Below are 16601 nucleotides of genomic sequence, written 5' to 3' on the forward strand. Positions count from 1 at the left end.
AACTCATAAATCTCGACAGATATTTCTATCAATGTAGGTCTCTGGTGCTGCGTAACTATTTGTACAATGTAAAATCACTAACTTGGTTATTAATTTAAATTGTAAGGTGAAACTTAGATTCTGATATAATTTAAATTTTAAGGTGATATTAAATTCTGATATAATTTAAATTTTAAGGTGATATTAAATTCTGATATAATTTAAATTTTAAGGTGAAATTTAGATTTTAATATAATTTGAATTGTAAGATGAAACTTAGATTTTAATATAATTTAAATTTTAAGATAAAACTTAGACTTTAATGATTTAAAATTCCAAACTACACAGAACACAAAAGTCTCTAGAACCCTGAAATCTTTGGAACTCTAAAAATCTGTAGTACTTCAAAATCCCTGGAATCCCAAAATCTCTAGAATCCCGAAATTCCTAGAATCCCAAAATTCCTAGAAACCCAAAATTCCTAAAATCCTAAAATTCCCTAGAACTCCAATATCCTTTGAACTCCTAAAATTCCTAGAACTCCTAAAACCCCTAGAATCCCAAAAATCCTTAGAACCCAAAAATCTCTAGAAGCCCCAAAACCCCTAAAATCCCAAAATCCCTTAGAACCCCAAAATAGTTACAAAATTCATAGAATCTTAAATTCTCTAGAGTCCTAAATCTCAATATAATTTAATTTTTAAGACGAAACTTAGATTCTAATATAATTTCATTTTGAAGGTGAATCTTAAATTCTAATATAATTTAAATTGTAAGGTGAAACTTAGATTGTAATATAATTGCGATTGTAAAATAAACGAAAAAGAAATTTACTCATCTAGAAAATATTTCAAAATTAGGCGAGTCGACAGAAAAACATTAAATATCTTCATGTTTATCGCAGTATACTTTCATACTTGTCATAAAATGCATATTTCTATATCCACCATAAAATACAAGTTTTTATACTCATCATAAAGAACATATTATTAAATTCGTCGTAAGACAAACCCATACATCTATATTCATCATAAAATATATATTATTATGTTCGCTATAAAATACACATTTTTGTATTTGTCATAAAATACGTACCTTATCGTATTTTCACGTCACAAAATGCATTATTAAATTCATTATAAAATAGATACATATTTCCATGTTTATCATAAGATACTTATTTTTGTGAGGATAATAAAATGTTTCTTTTCTTCATTATGGTGAAATACATATGTTCTTATGTATGATAGTATACTTTTTTCTCTATGCATCATAAAATACTTGTTTTTATATTCGTCATAAAAATCATATTTTTAAATTCATTATAAAATTCGTTCTCTTATATTCATCATAAAATACATATCTTCACATGTGTCATAGAATACATTTTTCTCTATTTATTATAAAAATAAATTTCTTAAATTCATTATAAAGTTCACTTTCTTATATTCATCATAAAAATCATTTTCTTAAATTTATTATAAAATTCATTCATGTTATATTCATCATAAAATACATATTTACACATGTGTCATAGAATATGTACATTTTTCTATATTCATTAAAAAATTATTTTCTTAAATTCATTATAAAATTCAGTTTCTTATATTCATCATAAAAATCATTTTCTTAAATTTATTATAAAATTCATTCATGTTATATTCATCATAAAATACATATTTACACATGTGTCATAGAATATGTACATTTTTCTATATTCATTATAAAAATTATTTTCTTAAATTCATTATAAAGTTCAGTTTCTTATATACATCATAAAAATCATTTTCTTAAATTTATTATAAAATTCATTCATGTTATATTCATCATAAAATACATATCTTCACATGTGTCATAGAATACATTTTTCTCTATTTATTACAAAAATAAATTTCTTAAATTCATTATAAAATTCATTTTCTTATATTCATAATAAAAATCATTTTCTTAAATTTATTATAAAATTCATTCTCTTATATTCATCATAAAATACATATCTTCACATGTGTCATAGAATATGTACATTTTTCTATATTTATTATAAAAATAAATTTCTTAAATTCATTATAAAATTCATTTTCTTATATTCATCATAAAAATCATTTTCTTAAATTTATTATAAAAATCATTTTCTTAAATTTATTATAAAAATCATTTTTTAAAATTCGTTATAAAAATCATGTTTCTAAATTCATTATAAAATTCATTTTGTTATGTTCATCATAAAATTCATTCTCTCCATTCATCATAAAAATCATTTTTTAAAATTCATTATAAAAATCATTCTCCAATATTCATTATAAAATACATATTTTATAACATTGCTCACGGACACATATTTCCCTGTTAATCACAAAATACCAATTTCCATAATTACATAAGCTTCTATTTGGAAAACACCGTCCCCAGAACTTCAGCGCGAAAACAGTTGTTTGCGTTCTTCACAAACGTTTGCATTTACGAAGAATGATTGAAACAACGAAAGCAACGGTAGTTCGATAAATTTACGAGCGTTGCTGTAACAGACACACGAACAATAAAACAGGAAATAGCACTTGATACAGAACGTGCGTATATTCAACAGTTTATGGAAACGAAACACGTTTCGTAATAAAGTTCATCGTCAACGGACAAGAAAGATCGCGTTTACAGCCGAGTAATCGACCCTGCTCGTAAATCGATCGATTCTGAGCGATCGTTACGTTTTCGTCAATGTTTCGTAAAAACACCGTGAAAATTAGAAGAGAAACTTTTATCTTCAATTAAACTGCTTTAGTTTTTTTTTTAGGATTACTTAAACACAGCATAATATTGTTTTATTTTTGATGTACTGTCGTGTCAGCCATTTTGTGCAGACATCGACGAATTGTCCGCATCATTCTTATAATATTTTTGACTTTAAATAGAAATAATACGAGTACTCTTTTTACTATTTTTTCATTTTTTATGTTGTTAAATTACCTTATAGTTTGTGTAAGTTATTTATAAAGTATTTTATAATTCTTTATTTATATGAAATTGTACGAAGTTAATTGTCGATCAACATATCATTATAGTACCAAGTTATTACTGCATAATTTGTATTAAATAAATTAGTCAAATTAATCAGTGTATTAAATCAATTGAATTTATAATTATTAACAACATTGTTAGTGACATTTAATTGTTACATAAAATTATTAAATACTGCATCTATTATATTAAATTATTACTTGTTATACGAACAGATATTTCACGATTTATTTTTGAACAAAGAAGTATTATCGAGCCGAAAAGGTTAAATTCGAACGAAACATTTTGAAACACGTCGCGACTACAACATGCAGTATCGACTGTCGAAAATCAGGAACACGGAACAGAAGGCAAACATTCTTTTTTTTCGGCAGAAACGAACGAAAACGCATTTGCATTTGAGCCTGTGTTTAAACTATCACTCTGCAAGTTTTTCACCGCATTTATATGGAAATTCCACGAGTGATGAGACTCACAAAGGTCCGGATCAAATTAAATATCCTGCGAACGAAATGGCTCAAAGCATTGACGTTCAACGTTTATCGATGGTTAAATAAAAATATTCCAGTCAGGGATATCTGCTCTACTTTTTTCTCCGCGTGTTTTACCATAACGTTTGATCCGTTATTTCGTTAAAAGAACCTTTCTATCGGCCATGTTTGACTATGGCGTCAATGCTCGTGTTTGAATTTCCGTTGTTTACAATTTTTCGGGGAGAAAAATCGCTCTGCTGTGGATTTTGATGTATTACATTTCCTAGCACATATTCGCGGATTTGCAGGTTTTTGTATTTCGAAATTTTCTAGTTTACGGATTGTTTTGTTCTTTAATGATTTTTAGATTTTTAGATTTTCAGATTTAAAGGTTATTTAATTTTTAGATTTTTGGGTTGTTAGATTTTTAGATTTTTGGGTTGTTAGATTCTTAGATTTTTAGATTTTTGGGTTGTTAGATTTTTAGATTTTTGGGTTGTTAGATTCTTAGATTTTTAGATTTTTAGGTTAGTAGATTTTTATATTTTTCGGTGTTTAGATTTCTAGAATTTAAATTTGTGGCTGTTTAAATATATAGACTTCTAAATTTTTAGACTCCTAAATTTTCACACTTATAGAATTGTAGATCATGTTATGAACCTTTAACCTTAGCAGTAGAGTCTTTTATTTGCAATTTTCTATCCATATCGACGTTTTGCTTGGTTTTATCACTTGCTACGGTCACTTTGTGTAAACAGACCCACTTCATACGTCACTTGTATTTCCATCTCCATCCGAATTTTACCTAAACCAATAGACAACTGTTTTCCCTCAACAATATCACAAAAATTCTACCCACTCCGAGCTTTTGAAACGTAAAAATTTTTCGAAGACTCTCGAGTTATCAAGTACATAGCAAAATAAACTCTAGTCCGAAGTCAAATTCATTTAGATACGGTCCTCTTATATTCACTTATTGGGAATCCTGATGATTCGCGTCGTTTAATCGTCACTTACTACTAACGCTGTGAGGCACATACAATTTACACCACGTGCTAGCGATCTTTTTTACAGGGTATAACAAATTCACAAATATTCACCGAGTCAAAATAAATAAATTTCTCTGCTATTACGTGACAGGCAGCTTCGTTTGCAACATTGAAACGATTAAAAATTCGATGCTCCACTTTTGAAATGTTCACGTTATTTAAAACATACTTATATAAACGTGGCGATCTTTTTTGTAGGACGAATTAACGAACATTCATCCAGTTTGTGTCAGAGAGTTTTTGAATCGAGAGAGTTGCTGTGAAAAAGTACATAGCAAGTCCACTTATATTTACTTGTTGGGAATCTTAACTCACGTCGTTTAATCGTCACTTACTGTTTGCGCTGCGTCGTACATACAGTTCCTATTTGGGGTTGAATTAATTGTAGCAATCGCAGAATGTGTCCAGTTGTCCCATAAGTTCCAAAGTTAATATTTCACAGATGGTCGACAGTAATACGTAAGACGACGCTGTGAATTTCACGATACGAATTTCTCTGGCTCGTCTATCTGTGTTAGGGGAGAGTAATACCTCAGCCCATTTACGGCGGTGCGGTGAACCTTCGGGATTGGGGGTTGTATATGAGGCTTATGGGGCCTCTGTTCAACAGTGGTTTCACGCACGTGCACCCCGGGAACATCATTTAAGCGGAAGCATCCCTCGTCGACGGAACTTCCCTCGCGCCTTTAAGTTTCACACGATTTTGCTCGCGGATGAAATGCGATCCAATAAGTTCGTTTGAGTAGAGCGTGATAGAAGTTCGCCAAGTCTCTATAATACGCTGGAATTTATACGAGCTTTCGATCTCTGTTTAGTCTTAGGCACTTGCGACCAAACGTTATTTAACACTTTTTGGAATTGGAATTTTATTATTTATTGGATTTCAATTTTAGTTACGAACGATTGCGTAGAACTTGCGTTATAAAATAATTTTTTAGAACACTGTAAAGAAATACAAACAAAATATATTTAATGTAATTTTTTCGGTATTTAATACTCTTTATAATTGGATTTTGAATTTTAGTTACAAGTAGTGTGTAGAACTTGCGAAATACTGTTTTACAACACGGTGCAAAATAAAAATAAAATGTCATATTTATCAATATTTGTTACGTATCACTTTTTGGAATCGAACTCTGAATTTTTGTTACGAGCGGGTGCGTAGAATTTCCGTTACAAATAGTTTTATAACACTGTGAAAAAATAAAAATAAAATGTCATAAGTTTTATTTATATTTTTATAGATAACGCCTGTTTACTCTCATTTTTCAAGATGCCGTTAAAAAATATAATTTTACAATAAATATTCTATTGTTATTTCTTATATCTTACACGTACTTCTACAATGTATTGTTAAAAAGCACATTTAATAGACATCTTACTTTCATTTCTCTAAAATGCTGTTGAAAGGCACTTGCATTTGCATCTTATGATTCACATTGTACAGACCTCTCACATTTTCAACACTTTATTTCTATTTTCTCTGTGTGTTGTTAAAAAGCGTCATTTTATGAAGAACATTCTGCAGACTTTTTCCATTCTAAACGTTTCATTTTCATTCTTCCAAGGTTCGGTTAAAAAGCATCATTTGAAAATACACATTTCACACGTTTTTAGCATTTTTAATATTTTACGTTGGTGTATAAAACACGTTTATTAGATACATCATACATGTACAAACTATACTATTTTAAAGAAATAAAGTATATTATTTCAAACGAAACGTTATACTATTGTAAATGATACATTATACAAAGTACTGATGCCAACCCACGAGTTGGCGCGTGAGACAGACCCAGGTGTTTAGAAGACGGCTCCAATTTGCCAAATTAAGAAACTAAATTCGTAAATTTCTATATCCTAGATCTCTACATCCACAAATTCCTATATTCCTAAATTTCTATATTGTAAAGTCTCCACATTTGTAGATCCCTATATCTCCAAACCTCATATTTCCAAATCCCATATCTCCAAATATCACCAAATTTCGATATCCCTCTCCCTATATCTCTAAGTCCCTATAATCCCTGAATCTCTATATCTACATACCTACGTCAACCCACGAGTTCGCGTGTGAAGAGACTGACGTGTTTAGAAGAGCTACGGCTCCAATTGGTCAGAATAGAAAAATGGACGCGTCGCACGTATTTTCGGCGGTATATTGGCTCTCGCGATCGCACACCAATTAGACTAAAAATAATGACAGGTAAACGTCGAGAGTAAGATAGTGCGAATTCAGCAGCTGTTATTGTCATTATTCTTATTTGTCGAAATGTAACTGGAAGTGTTCACGGTGAGAAGCTTCTTCTATTTTGGGTCACGCGCCAACTCGTGGGTTGACATCGGTACACTATTTCCAATAAATAAACCGGAAAATCAAGTAACATTTTCTGTCGGATCAAACGTTATTACAGAGATGTTCGCGAGTTTCATCGAACAGATTCTTCAGAGGTTCCTCGTACGTTTCGACAATCTCGTCGCCAAAGATCACGGATGTTTAATATTTCAGCGTCTCGACCCTCGCAAACCTTGCGTCGCAATATTTAATTTGCCCTTCCTTTGTAAAGTTCCCGGAATTTGCATACAACGTGCTGTCGCCCGACGGAAATTCAAACGTCGAAATTCCCGTCACGTATCGGTCGCGCGTGCAAAACTTGCATTTTTTAATACTCCTCTCGCCACGTAAACCTGTTTCATCCCTCTGCGCACCCTTTTCATTTGATCATCGTAAACTTTTGAGAAGTCTATATCGTAAATAAACAAACTATGGCTTCTATACGATTTCATTTATATTTTCTTTCTAAACCATTTTGTTGGATATATAACACTTGAATTTAACCCTATATCACTTTTTTAAATCCACAAATTGCTTTATGATCGAACACCTACATTTCCAAATACCCAGATCCATAATTTGCTATGCTGCTTATTTTCTAAACATCCAAATCATTAGGTTCACAAAATACTATGTGATCAAACACCTACATCTCCAAATACCCAGATCCAAAATTTGTTACATTCCTAAAGTTTCAAATCTACAGGTCCGCAAAGTCATTCAAATTCAAATTTTCGAACTGAATTATAACGTAAGAGTAACACATGCAAGAATTAAAAATTAAAGTTCTAAATCCTTTCCCACAAAGAAGAGCATGTCTCCCCGAGTTTCCAATAATCCAACTTCGAACCAGATTCAGAGTTCATACATTTCTCTTGTTAGTCCACTAACCTAATCAACCGAGTACTTTTCTCTTTTCGTACAACCGACCCGTGCATAATTCCTGTTTTAGTTTGCTCGCTTTTCGGAAAGCCATTTAATTGCTGTCCAACAGGGTTCGAGGAGTCTAAGTTTCCGCTAACGAGCGAAGAACTTCAGACGAATAGTAATCCGTGTTTTAGTTTCAGCGCGAACTTAAAAGGCTCAACATTCGCGTGAGGGCGTAAAAGGTCGAATGCAACTGTAAATTAGTCGAAATAAAAGAACATCCCGAGGGAACTTTTTAACTTCGGACAAGTTTCAGAGTCGATAACGTCTCGTCAGAAACTGTCTCCCCGATCGCACAGAACTTCATCCACAAATGTTTATCGATGTTCCGGTTAATATTGCCGGGTGTTTGCTCGCGAGCTTCTTCGCCGCGTCCGAACAGATGGCTCGAGATGTTGACTCGAACAAAGCTTCTTTTGTTTCCACGACTTTATCCGGGAAACAAGTTTAAGCACAAAGTTAAAGGAGACAAGTTCGAAACACTTGGGCACGAGTGGAAATTATTTCTGATACGAAAAGGAAGTTATTGAAGACACTGAAGGGTCATGAAAGAAATTAACATTGTTGCCTTTTTTTATTCAATATGTATATGTCAAAGAATACAGGGTGTCAACTAGCGTAGGTCTCTCAAATGAAGTTGAGGTGATTCTGAATGAGATTTGTTTTTGCAAAAATGTAGTTTGAAGCTTCGTTTTTAAATAATTAAGGAAAAACACGGACCAAGAGCGCGAGCACATGCGCAGACGCGAGAGCGACAGCTTCGGTTAACACGTAGTTATCCAACGCGTGATAATCCAACACGTAGTAATGCAACGCGTGGTAATGCAACGCATGGTAATCTTACGCGTAGTAATACAACGCGTAGCAATACAACGTGTGGATATCCAACGCGTAGTAATCTAGCGCGTGCATATTCAACGCGTAGTAATCCAACGCGCAATAATGCAACGCGTGGTAATTCTAAGCGTAGGAATCGAATGTGTGGTAATCTAACGCGTAGTAATCCAGCGTGTGGATATCTAACGCGTAGTAATCCAGCGCTTGGATATTCAACGCGTGGTAATCCTACGCGTAGTAATCCAACGCGTAGTAATACAACGCGTAATAATGCAACGCGTGGTAATCCAACGCGTAATAATGCAACGCGTGGTAATTCTAAGCGTAGGAATCTAATGCGTGGTAATCTAACGCGTAGTAATCCAGCGTGTGGATATCTAACGCGGAGAAATCCAGCGCTTGGATATTTAACGCGTGGTAATCCTACGCGTAGTAATCCAACGCGTAGTAATACAACGCGTAGTAATACAACGTGTGGATATCCAACGCGTAGTAATCTAGTGCGTGCATCTTCAACGCGTAGTAATCCAACGCGTAATAATGCAACGCGTGGTAATCCAACGCGTAATAATGCAACGCGTGGTAATTCTAAGCGTAGGAATCTAACGCGTGGTAATCTAACGCGTAGTAATCCAACGTGTGGATATCTAACGCGTAGTAATCCAGTGCTTGAATATTCAACGCGCGTTAGTCCAACGCGTAGTAATGCAACGCGTGGTAATTCTAAGCGTAGGAATCTAACGCGTGGTAATCTAACGCGCAGTTAACCAACGCATGGTAATCTAACGCGCAGTTAACCAACGCGTAGTAATCCAACGCGGTTGGTTAGTTAGTTCGAGTTAGTTTTTATTTCAATTCAAGCAATAAACTCTGCGATGAATAACATGTAAATGATCACCGCGGATGGTACATCAAAATGAAAATAAATCATGCAGTCTATGAGATTCAGGTTAAATGATTTATGTTACCTTGCAGACGTTGATATATGGCAAATGCATAAACTGTTATGAAATATGGTATAAACATCATCGATGTTTACGAGCTCCGTGAAAACATAAACACTGTTTCGTGTGAAAATTATTTCAGCCTTCAAAGCTATCGTCAGTTCAAATGTAACGTTGAATTTAATCGAAAAAATGTCTACCACAGTCTTCATCTTGTTACCCGAACGCATCGATCGAAGTTCAGCAACAAATATCGAGTTTTATTGGAATTATTTCTTAAGTGACCATCTTCCGCAGCTGCTCTCCGAACGAGTGAAGAATGGAAATATGGTTGCAGTCTTTTGCAGCATAACAACGTCATTTCCACGATAACGGTGAACTTCCATCGAAACGAAGCAATCTTCCCTTTATCTAAAACGGAAGCTCGTCTCATCTTCGAGGAGCCCGCAGCTGATGGAACAGCAGCCAATCAGGGTGCAGCTGCGAACGCATACACAGTCGGCAAACTGTTCGACAAACAGAGGCTTGGTCCAGGTTAAACAGCAAACTATCTGAACACACTGGGAACGTCTGTTTCGTGATAACAGAAACGCGGGGATGAAAAACGAAATGGAAATGTGGAGTCTATCATTACTACAGTTAGCATTTTTATTTAGCTCTAGCTTTATCAATAGAGTCCTTATAGGATGGTTCTTTTGGAAATTTAAGAATATGGGGTAGGTTGAAATAGGCAGAATTTGCGGATTTGTAAGTTTGGGTTAGCTTAGGTTTTCGTGCATTGGAGAATTTGAGTAGGAAGTTTGAGTTAGCTTAGATTTTTAGGCACTGAAGATTAGGGGATTTGAAGGTTAGGTTATGTTTCTGTGCATTGAAGAATTTGAAGAGTTGGAAGTTTGGGTTAGCTTAGATATATTGGAAGATTTGAGGATTTGGAAATTTGGATTAAATTGCTGAGTCTTTCAATCATTTGGGAGATTAAGGTTCTGACTATTTAAGGAACTGAGAATTTGGAGATATGAGGATTTGATCAGTTGACAATTTGGAATTATGAGAATTGGAAAGTGTGAGAAGTTGAACATTTGGAAATTAAAACATTGCAGAATTTGATGGTTTGAGAGTTTAAGGATTTAGAAATTTAACGAACTGAGAATGTGAGGGCCTGAGAATTTGATGATATAAGAATGTGGAGGTGTAAGAATTTCGAGATTTGAGAATTGGATGATTTGGAAATTTGGAAAGGTGAGAATTTGGTGCTCTGAGAATTTAGGAATGTAATAACGTGATGAGCAGAGAATTCGTGGATATGAAGATTTGAAGATATGAGGACTTAGAGACTTCAGCACGTATGTCCAAAAACTTTCAAAACTTAAAAATCAAGGGATTCTAAAATTAAAAAATCCCAACAATTCAAAATCTTTTCACATCAAACAATTTAACCAGAAAACTTGAGACATCAAAACGTTCTACCTTCTAAAGTCTCCAAATTACCAATACAACATACCATACACCAATTATAATATAAATATCCAACAAAGATTCATTGTACCGCAATAATTGTTCATTTTCTCCATTAATCCCTATAAATTCCCCAGCTCCTTTTCTATTTACGCCAACGTTCTTCTCGCATAACAACAGAAATTTTGTGAATTGAATTAAGGAGCGTGTCTTTAACCGAGAGAAAGATCTCCATGAATCAAGGGACCTCTTGTCCCTGGAGTTGTCTGAGAGGAATGTTCTTCGTCTTGAAGATGTCTGGCGATTTGTTTCGGAGACGGAATGTTCAGACACGATTGTGTTTAGTCGGGTTGATTGTTTTAAGGATTTTATTCCAGCTTCTCGCTGCTTTGATGCACGCGCATAAATACAGAGAGGGGATTTTAGAGCAGTTTGCTTTCGACCATTGTATGGATAGAGTTGGGAAGAATTCCGAATATCCTAGCTTGGTAATATTGCTTCGAATTCGAGTGAAGCTGCGGAATGTTTTATTGCTGAACGTGTAGACAGAATTCGGAGGGAATTTAAAACCTACTGTATTACTTGAGTGCGTTTTCCTTACTTGTGAAATCACGAGAAATGTGAAGCAATTATACTTCGGTAGTTCGAGATATTTTCTTCTAATTCTTGTTTTTTAGCGATAAATTTAGATTTTTAGATTTTTAGATTCTTGGATTTCTAGATTTCTAAATTTCTAGATTTTTAGATTTTTAGATTTTTAGACTTTTAGACTTTTAGATTTTTAGATTTTTAGATTTTTAGATTTTTAGATTTTTAGATTTTTAGATTCTTAGATTCTTAGATTCTTAGATTCTTAGATTCTTAGATTCTTAGATTCTTAGATTCTTAGATTCTTAGATTCTTAGATTCTTAGATTCTTAGATTCTTAGATTCTTAGATTCTTAGATTCTTAGATTCTTAGATTCTTGGATTTTTAGATTCTTGGATTTCTAGATTTCTAGATTCTTAGGTTTCTGGAATTTACATTTGTGGCTATTTGAATAACTAGACTTCTAAATCTTTAGACTGTTAGATTTTCACACTTATAGAATTGTAGATCAGGTTGTGAACTCTTAACCTTAGCAGTAGAGTCTTTTATTTACAATTTTCTATCCATGTCGAAGTTTTGCTTGGTTTTATCACTTGCTACGGTCACTTTGTGTAAACAGATCCACTTCATACGTCACTTGTATTTCCATCTCCACCCGAATTTTCCCTAAACCAATAGAAAACTGTTTTCCCTCAACAATGTCACAAAAATTCTACCCACTCCGAGCTTTTGAAACGTAAAAATTCTTCGAAGACTCTCGAGTCATCAAGTACATAGCAAAATAAACTCTAGTCCGAAGTTAAATTCATTTAGATACGGTCCTCTTATATTCACTTATTGGGAATCCTGATGATTCGCGTCGTTTAATTGTCACTTACTCCTAACGCCGTGAGGCACATACAATTTACACCACGTGCTAGCGATCTTTTTTATGGGGCATAACAAATTCACAAATATTCACCGAGTCAAAATAAATAAATTTCTCTGCTATTACGTGATAGGCAGCTTCGTTTGCAACATTGAAACGATTAAAAATTCGATGCTCCACTTTTGAAATGTTCACATTATTTAAAACATAGTTATATAAACGTGGCGATCTTTTTTGTAGGACGAATTAACGAACATTCATCCAGTTTGTGCCAGAGGGTTTTTAAATCGAGAGAGATGCTGTGAAAAAGTACATAGCAAGTCCACTTATATTTACTTGCTGAGAATCCTAACTCGCGTCGTTTAATCGTCGCTTACTGTTTACACTACGTCGTACATACAGTTCCTATTTGGGGTTGAATTAATTGTAGCAATCGCAGAATGTGTCCAGTTGTCCCATAAGTTCCAAAGTTAATATTTCACAGATGATCGACAGTACTACGTAAGACGAATTTCTCGAGTCAAGTACACAGCAAAATAAATTCTAGTCAAAGTGAAATTTTACAATCCACTGGTATTCTCTTGGGAATCCTAATGGTTCGTTTAAACGTCACTGACGACGCATAAGTTCCTCTTTCTAAAGAGGAAGACGTATTGAAAAGACGATATAAGCGCTTAAAGCAAAGGTCGTATGGTTTCGCTGTTAGCGAGTGTCAGCGGTTTACCGTAAGCGAACGAGTTAAACTATGAAACAGCTCGGTCGGTTTGCGCCCTTTGGCGCGAGGTATTCACTCGGAATGGATAAAATCCCTTATAAAATCGTGCTCGTCGTGTCCCAAGGCATGCATACATGTATGAAAGCGGTCGCGAGCAGTGCGGCATCGCACAATGCAAGCAGAGGTCGGCTTGGTGCGAAGCCGACAGAGATACCGCTTCAAATTGCTCGCGCGCCGCATCTCAAACGAGCCTGCGGCGCCGCGAATCTCTTGGGAATAAACGTTTCCGTTTCCCTCGTTTCTGCGAAAATATATCCAGCCAGAATTTTATTTTCATGGCCCCCGCCCACGGTACACTCTTTTCTCTTAACGCCAAACGGAACAATGATTTATTTTTAGGACGCCAGTCGACAACGTTTAATACTTTCGTCGCGCTTTCTGCTTGTTTTGATTGATGTGCCTTGCTACATTGTTCCTCCCGGTTTTCTGCTGCTGGTTGTTCCTGTTTTTTCAGAGACAAGGGTGTTTGGAGGCGGGAGTTTTGGGATTTTTAGAATTTTGCGGATTTGAGAGTTGTATACGTTGGATTTCAGAGTGATGAAAATTCTTATATACTATCTCTACGAACACGCGTCAATTTGACGCATGAACGAATACATTTAAAGAAAAACCACTTAGAAAGCGATATAATTAAACACTACAAGTAACAAATGAAAATATGAGATATATTTATAGAAAGTTTTTATTATTCAATAATATTTTAGTACATTACTTCAATATTTTACATTCATATTTTTACTTCCCTACCCTGTGAACTGCGATTTGTATTGCGACCGGGTCTGAACCCGGCACACGGACTGAGCCGGCAGCGTGCGACTCCGGACTAGTGAAGTCCATCGTTTATAAGATATTGTCGGTGCATTCATAGTTATTGTTGTAATTTTTGCATGGTCAAACTAATTTACTAAAAATTTTATTTACATTACGATCGCGTCAAATTGACGCACATAGAGATAGGTATACCACATTGCAAATTTCAATATTTCAAAGCTTTTGAAGAAAATAGACTTCAATATATATTTACCTCGTTCAACGAATAAAAGTCAGTACAAGTTAAAATAAAAATACGAACTGTTTTTGTAATTTTCCTAAAAGAATTCGAAATGCGCAAAAATGACGCGCGTCCCTAAACCGTTCATTAAACCTAGTGTTTAGCAACATCTTCTTTGGAACGAGATACTTCAAAAATTACAAAACATTGTTAAAAGTGGCCCAATATTTCGAAAATATCGATTCGGAGGATACTGCAGTATTTGCGCAACGTAACGGTAAATATTGTTGACGAAAGAAAATTTATCCCATATATTGGCAACAATATCGCAATATCGGATCCTCGATGAAACAAACTGGAATTCTGGGAACGATGGAAATATTTTCCTTGCGAACACGGTTTACATTCTCGAACGGTGTTTTAATACAGAAGCGGATGGAAACGGAACACGACGATCGATCTGGTCAAGTACAACGTTTCTCACATCGCAACAACCATTCATCCAGCAGCAATGTTCTTCGTGAAAGTTACACGTTGTTCAGCGTGTACCGGAGCCGGAGTAATTGCTCGTTTCGAGCAAGCCGAATCTCGTTCGCGTTCCCACGAAAATCGGCCAGGACGAAGCGCATATACCTCGACACGAGAAAACGATGAATTTTGACAACGTTATCATCGTAACGTACCTTGTACCGAGGATTACGATGGTAATGCGATGTTTCACGGATAAACCCCGAGGATGACAACGTTCCTTTTTATTATTTTAAGAGGTTTTCACCTGCTCGCCGTCGTAAAACTTCTCTTTAGACTGTCATGAAATAATGTTGTTCGATGCAAGCATCCTTCTAGACATTATGGATACGTGATTATCTCTACGTTTCTGTTTCGAATTTTGAGACATTTCTAGTAGATTATAGAATAGCAGAATACTACTGTATTAGTAGAATACTAATGTTTTGTTGTTCATCGTTTTTGATTAGATGCTGCATGCTTTTGTACCACATGATAGGTACATATGTATGTTATTATATTTTCCATACATTTTTGTCAAGTTTTTATATATTTATCTATTGTGTGTGCAGTATAAAATATTACATATGTGGAACATAGATATTGAGGTCATATGTACATATGTATAATGCATATGTGTGCGTATGTGAATATGTAGATATGTATATACATATGTTCATACACATATGCATATTACTGTGTTCTTAATTCATTTCGACAAATCTTTTGTTCATATTTATTTGTTGTATATGTTACACACATTCTATATGTTGCAAACACATATTCACATATGTATGTTCATATGTATAATATTCATTCACATATGTCCATAGACATATGCATATTAATATGTTCTTAATTTATTTGAACAACTTGTTGGTTCATTTTTATTTGTTGTACATGTTACACACATTCTACATGTTGCAAACACATATGCATGTATGTATGTTCATATGTATAATATTCATTCACATATGTCCATAGACATATGCATATTAATATGTTCTTAATTTATTTGAACAACTTGTTGGTTCATTTTTATTTGTTGTACATGTTACACACATTCTACATGTTGCAAACACATATGCATGTATGTATGTTCATATGTATAATATTCATTCACATATGTCCATAGACATATGCATATTAATATGTTTTTAATTTATTTGAATAACTTGTTGGTTCATTTTTATTTGTTGTACATGTTACACACATTCTATATGTTGCAAACACATATGCATGTATGTATGTTCATACACATATGTTCATACACATACGTCCATACACATATGCATATTAATATGCTCTTAATTTATTTGAACAATTGTTTTGTTCATTTTTACTTGTTGTATACGTTGTACATATTCCATGTACCTTATATAGATACGTATTTTATATGAACACATATATAGTTTCAAACACATACTCATATTTTATGTTTCTAATAAAGAACCGTGCATTTTATGCACACAAATATCCCAAGTTTAAAATATTCATCGCGAATGAACGTTCAAAGCCTGTTTACGATAAAGTGACAACAAAACGAATGAACCAACTAGAAATTGCAAAAGTTATTATAAAAGGAGCGATCTAGCAAGAGGTAATAATTAAACGGATGGCCTCTTTCGGAGCGTAACTTTCTTCTTAAATTCAAGACCCGATATAAATTCGGTTTTACTATCGGTCCAGCACATTCAATCGGATCGTAAATGTCCGCCCGACGGCTTAAGTTTTAAAACGAGCGAGGATTCATAATTGAGACATAAAAGCGGCCGAAGTTCTATGGTGAAAGCTCCGTTTTACGACCGGACATTGTAAATGAGTTACCGCTGAATGGAAGCTTTCGCGGGATAATGATTA

At 34.1% G+C, this 16601-nt stretch overlaps 1 protein-coding gene across 3 annotated transcripts in view; it reads left to right on the forward strand.

Annotated features, from left to right (window-relative positions):
- Window positions 1–16601, forward strand: part of LOC100877948 (cysteine-rich secretory protein 2) — a 115985-nt gene that overhangs the window by 54936 nt on the left and 44448 nt on the right. The gene's annotated exons all lie outside the window — the stretch shown is intronic.

Source organism: Megachile rotundata, chromosome 4 (assembly GCF_050947335.1).
Source record: "Megachile rotundata isolate GNS110a chromosome 4, iyMegRotu1, whole genome shotgun sequence".
NCBI lineage: Eukaryota > Metazoa > Arthropoda > Insecta > Hymenoptera > Megachilidae > Megachile > Megachile rotundata.